We start from the raw sequence: 6,679 nt of genomic DNA on the forward strand, positions 1-6,679 counted from the left end.
GACAATGGCGATATGTTACCAACATGGTTGGTGACACACACTGCAATCAACCTGTAAGAATTAACAATGACATTATGTTACCAGCATGGTTGGTGTCACACGCTGTACTCAGCCTGTTAGAGTTTGCAATAGCAATATGTTACCAGCATTGTTAGTGGCACACTCTGCACTCAGCCTGTAAGAGTGGGCAATGACAATATATTACCAGCATGGTTGGTGCTACACGATGTACTCAGCATTTTATAGTTGGCAATGACAATATGTACCAGCATGGTTGGTGTCACACGCTGCACTCAGCCTGTTAGAGTGGGCAATAGCAATATGTTACCTGCATGGTTGGTGTCACACGCTGTACTCAGCCTGTTAGAGTTTGCAATAGCAATATGTTACCAGCATTGTTAGTGGCACACGCTGCACTCAGCCTGTAAGAGTGGGCAATGCCAATATGTTACCAGCATGGTTGGTGCCACACGATGTACTCAGCATTTTATAGTTGGCAATGACAAGATGTACCAGCATGGTTGGTGTCACACGCTGTACTCAGCCTGTTAGAGTTTGCAATGGCAATATGTTACCAGCATGGTTGGGGACACACACTGCACTCAGCATGTTAGAGTGGGCAATAGCATTATGTTACCTGCATGGTTGGTGTCACACGCTGCACTCAATGCCAATATGTTACCAGCATGGTTGGTGCCACACGATGTACTCAGCATTTTATAGTTGGCAATGACAATATGTACCAGCATGGTTGGTGTCACACGCTGCACTCAGCCTATTATAGTTGGCAATAGCAATATGTTATCAGCATTGTTGGTGTCAAACGCTGTACTCAGCCTGTTATAGTGGACAATGACAATATGTTACCAGCATGGTTGGTGTCACACGCTGCACTCAGCCTGTAAGAGTGGGCAATGACAATATGTTACCAGCATGGTTGGTGTCACACGCTGTACTCAGCCTGTTAGAGTTGGCAATAGCAATATGTTACCAGCATGGTTGGTGACACACACTGCAATCAGCCTGTAAGAGTTAACAATGACAATATGTTACCAGCATGGTTGGTGTCACACGCTGCACTCAGCCTTTTAGAGTGGGCAATAGCAATATGTTACCAGCATTGTTGGTTTCACACGCTGTACTCAGCCTTTTAGGTTGGGAAATGACGATATGTTACCAACATGGTTGTTGACACACACTGCAATCAGCCTGTAAGAGTTAACAATGACAATATGTTACCAGCATGGTTGGTGTCACACGCTGTACTCAGCCTGTTAGAGTTGGCAATATCAATATGTTACCAGAATGGTTGGTGTCACACGCTGTACTCAGCCTGTAAGAGTGGGCAATGACAATATGTTACAAGCATGGTTGGTTTCACACGATGCACTCAGCCTGTAAGAGTGGGCAATGGCAAAATGTTACCAGCATTGTTTGTGTCACACGATGCACTCAGCCTGTTAGTGTGGGCAATAGCAATATGTTACCAGCATTGTTGGGGTCACACGATGCACTCAGCCTGTTATATTGGACAATGACAATATGTAACCAGCATGGTTGGTGACACACACTGCAATCAGCCTGTAAGAGTGAACAATGACAATATGTTACCAGCATGGTTGGTGTCACACGCTGCACTCAGCCTGTTAGAGTTGGCAATAGCAATATGTTACCAGCATTGTTGGGCGTCACAAGCTGCACTCAGCCTGTTATATTGGACAATGACAATATGTTACCAGAATGGTTGGAGACACACACTGCAATCAGCCTGTAAGAATGGGCAATGGCAATATGTTACCAGCATGGTTGGTGTCACACGATGCACTCAGCCTGTTAGAGTGGGTGACACACACTGCACTCAGCGTGTTAGTGTGGGCAATGACAATATGTTACCAGCATGGTTGGTGTCAAACGCTGCACTCAGCCTGTTAGAGTGGGCATTGACAATATGTTACAAGCATGGTTGGTGTAACACGCAGCACTCAGCCTGGTAGAGTGGACAATGACAATATGTTACCAGAATGGTTGGTAACACACACTGCACTCAGCCTGTTAGAGTGGACAATGACAATATGTTACCAGAATGGCTGGTAACACACACTGCAATCAGCCTGTAAGAGTGGGCCTTGACAATATGTTACCAGTATGGTTGGTGTCACACGCTGCAATCAGCCTGTTAGAGTGGGCAATGGCAATATGTTACCAGCATGGATGGTGTCACACGCAGTACTGAGCCAATTAGAGTTGGCAATATCAATATGTTACTAGCATTGTTGGTGTCAAACGATGCACTCAGCCTGTTAGAGTTGGCAAAAGCAATATGTTACCAGCATCGTTGGTGGCACACACTGCACTCAGCCTGTTAGAGTGGGCAAATGACAATATGTTACCAGCACTGTTGGTGTAACAAGCTGTATTCAGCCTGCTGGATTTGGCAATGACAATATGTTACCAGCATGGTTGGTGACACACACTGCACTCAGCATGTTAGAGTGGGCAATGACAATATGTTACCAGCATGGTTGGTGGCACACGCTGCACTCAGCCTGTTAGAGTGGGCAATAGCATGGTTGGTGACACACTGCACTCAGCATGTTAGAGAGGGCAATGACAATATGTTACCAGCATGGTTGGTGGCACACGCTGCACTCAGCCTGTTAGAGTGGGCAATAGCATGGTTGGTGACACACTGCACTCAGCATGTTAGAGTGGGCAATGACAATATGTTACCAGCATGGTTGGGGTCACACGCTGCACTCAGCCTGTTAGAGTGGGCAATAGCATGGTTGGTGACACACTGCACTCAGCATGTTAGAGTGGGCAATGACAATATGTTACCAGCATGGTTGGTGACACACACTGCACTCAGCATGTTAGAGTGGGCAATGACAATATGTTACCAGCATGGTTGGTGTGACACGCTGCACTCAGCCTGTTAGTGTGGGCAATATCAATATGTTACCAGCATTGTTGGAGTCACACGCTGAACTCAGCCTGTAAGAGTGGACAATGCCAATATGTTACCAGCATGGTTGGTGTCACACGAAGCACTCAGCCTGTTACAGTGGGCATTGACAATATGTTACCAGCATGGGTGGTGTCACACGCTGCACTCAGCCTGTTAGAGTGGGAAATAGCAATATGTTACCAGCATGGTTGGTGTCACACGCTGCACTCAGCCTGTTAGAGTGGGCAATAGCAATATGTTACTAGCATTGTTAGTGGCACACGCTGCACTCACTCCGTTAGAGTGGGCAATGACAATATGTTACCAACATTGTTGGTGTAACACGCTGTACTCAGCCTGTTAGTGTGGGCAATATCAATATGTTACCAGCATTGTTGGTGTCACACGCTGAACTCAGCCTGTAAGAGTGGACAATGCCAATATGTTACCAGCATGGTTGGTGACACACTCTGCACTCAGCCTGTTAGTGTTGGCAATAGCAATATGTTACCAACATGGTTGGTGTCACACGCTGCACTCAGCATGTTAAAGAGGGCAATGACAATATGTTACCAGCATGGTTGGTGTCACACACTGCAATCAGCCTGTAAGAGTTGGCAATGGCAAAATATTACCAGCATGGTTGGTGTCACACGATGCACTCAACCTGTTAGAGTGGGCAATAGCAATATGTCACCAGCATTGTTGGTGTCACACGCTGTACTCGGCATGTTAGAGTGGGAAATTACCATATGTTACCAGCAAGGCTGGTGTCACACGATGCACTCAGCCTGTTAGAGTGGGCAATAGCAATATGTTACCAGCATGATTTGTGTCACACGCTGCACTCAGCCTGTTAGAGTGGACAATAGCAATATGTTACCAGCATTGTTGGTGTCACATGATGCACTCAGCATGTTAGAGCTGGCAATGACAATATGTTACCAGCATGGTTGGTGTCACACGCTGCACTCAGCCTGTTTGATTGGGAAATGACATTATGTTACCAGCATTGTTGGTGTAACACGCTGCACTCAGCCTGTAAGAGTGGGCAAATGCAATATGTTACATGTACCAGCACGGTTGGTGTTACCCGATGCACTCAGCCTGTTAGAGCGGGCAATGACAATATGTTATCAGCATGGTTGGTGTCACACGCGTCACTCAGCCTGTTAGAGTGGGCAATAGCAATATGTTACCAGCATTGTTGGTTTCACACGCTCTACTCAGCTTGTTAGAGTTGGCAATAGCAATATGTTACCAGCATTGTTGGTTTCACACGCTGTACTCTGCCTGTTAGAGTGGGCAATAGCAATATGTTTCCAGCACGGTTGGGGTAACGAGATGCACTCAGCCTGTTAGAGTGGGCAATAGCAATATGTTACCAGCATTGTTGGTATCACACGCTGTACTCAGCCTGTTAGAGTGGGCAATGACGATATGTTATCAGCATGGTTGGTGACACACACTGCAATCAGCCTGTAAGAGTTGGCAATGACGATATGTTATCAGCATAGTTGGTGACACACACTGCACTCAGCCTGTTAGTGAGGGCAATGACAATATGTTACCAGCATTGTTGGTGTCAAACGCAGTACTCAGCATGTTAGATTTGGAAATGACAATATGTTACCAGCATTGTTGGTGACACACATTGCACTCCGCATGTTAGAGTGGGCAATAGCAATATGTTACCAGCATGGTTAGTGTCACACACTGCACTCAGCATGTTATAGTGGGCAATAGCAATATGTTATCAGCATGGTTGGTGTCACACAATGCACTCCGCATGTTAGAGGGGGCAATAGCAATATGTTCCCAGCATGGTTAGTGTCATACACTGCACTCAGCATGTTAGATCTGGCAATGACAATATGTTAAAAGCATTGTTGGATGGTTAGTGTCACACACGGCACTCAGCATGTTATAGTGGTCAATAGCAATATGTTACCCGCATGGTTAGTGTCACACACGGCACTCAGCATGTTATAGTGGTCAATAGCAATATGTTACCCGCATGGTTAGTGTCACACACTGCACTCAGGATGTTATAGTGGGCAATAGTAATATGTTATCAGCATGGTTGGTATCACACAATGCACTCCGCAAGTTAGAGTGGGCAATAGCAATCTGTTATCAGCATGGTTGGTGTACACACTGCACTCAGCATGTTATAGTGGTCAATAGCAATATGTTATCAGCATGGTTGGTGTCACCCTGTAAGAGTGGACAATGCCAATATGTTACCAGCATTGTTTGTGTCACATGATGCACTCAGCATGTTAGAGTTGGCAATGACAATATGTTACCATCATGGTTGGTGTCACACGCTGCACTCAGACTGTTGGAGTGGGAAATGACTATACGTTACCAGCATTGTGGGTGTAACACACGCTGTACTCAACCTGCTGGAGTTGGCAATGACAATATGTTACCAGCATTGTTGGTGACACACAGTACTGCACTCAGCCTGTAAGAGTGGGCAATGACAATATGTTACCAGCATGGTTGGTGTCACACGCTGCACTCAGCCTGTTAGAGTGGGCAATAGCAATATGTTACCAGCATGGTTGGTGTCACACGCCGGACTCAGCCTATTAGAGTTGGCAATAGCACTATGTTACCAGCATTGTTGGTGGCACACGCTGCACTCACCCTGTTAGAGTGGGAAATGACAATATGTTACCAGCATGGTTGGTGTCACACGCTGCACTCAGCCTGTTAGAGTGGGAAATAACGATATTTTACCAGCATTGTTGGTATAACACGCTGCACTCAGCCTGTAATAGTGGGCAAATGCAATATGTTACCAGCACTGTTGGTGACACACATTGCACTCCGCATGTTAGAGTGGGCAATAGCAATATGTTACCAGCATTGTTGGTGTCACATGATGCACTCAGCATGTTAGAGCTGGCAATGACAATATGTTACCAGCATGGTTGGTGTCACACGCTGCACTCAGCCTGTTAGAGTGGGCAATGACAATATGTTACAAGCATGGTTGGTGTCACACACTGCACTCAGGATGTTATAGTGGGCAATCGCAATATGTTACCAGCATGGTTGGTGTCACACGCTGCACTCAGCCTGTTAGAGTGGGCAATAGCAATATGTTAACAGCATGGTTGGTGTCACACGCTGTACTCAGCCTATTAGAGTTGGCAATATCAATATGTTACCAGCATTGTTGGTGTCAAACGATGCACTCAGCCTATTAGAGTTGGCAATAGCAATATGTTACCAGCATGGTTAGTGTCACAAGATGCACTCAGCCTATTAGAGTGGGAAATGACAATATTTTACCAGTACTGTTGGTGTAACACGCTGTATTCAGCCTGCTGGAGTTGGCAATGACAATATGTTAAAAGCATTGTTGGTAGCACACACTGCACTCAGCATGTTAGAGTGGGAAATAGCAATATGTTACCAGCATGGTTGGTGTCACGCGCTGTACTCAGCCTGTTAGAGTTGGCAATGACAATATGTTACCAGCATGGTTGGTGTCACACGCTGCACTCTGTACAACGATAGATAAGGTACCTTATCTTGTATGGCACAGTCTAGAACACTGTACCATGTTAGATAAGTTACCAAACCTTCTATGGTACAGTATATAACACTGTACACTGCTAGATAAGGTACCAAACCATGTATGGTACAGTTTATAACACTGTACAATGCTAGATAAGGTACGAAACCTTCTATGGTACAGTCTATAACACTGTACAA

This window comes from Mizuhopecten yessoensis, unplaced genomic scaffold, assembly GCF_002113885.1.
Source record: "Mizuhopecten yessoensis strain PY_sf001 unplaced genomic scaffold, ASM211388v2 scaffold8535, whole genome shotgun sequence".
In the NCBI taxonomy this organism is placed as follows: Eukaryota; Metazoa; Mollusca; class Bivalvia; order Pectinida; family Pectinidae; genus Mizuhopecten; species Mizuhopecten yessoensis.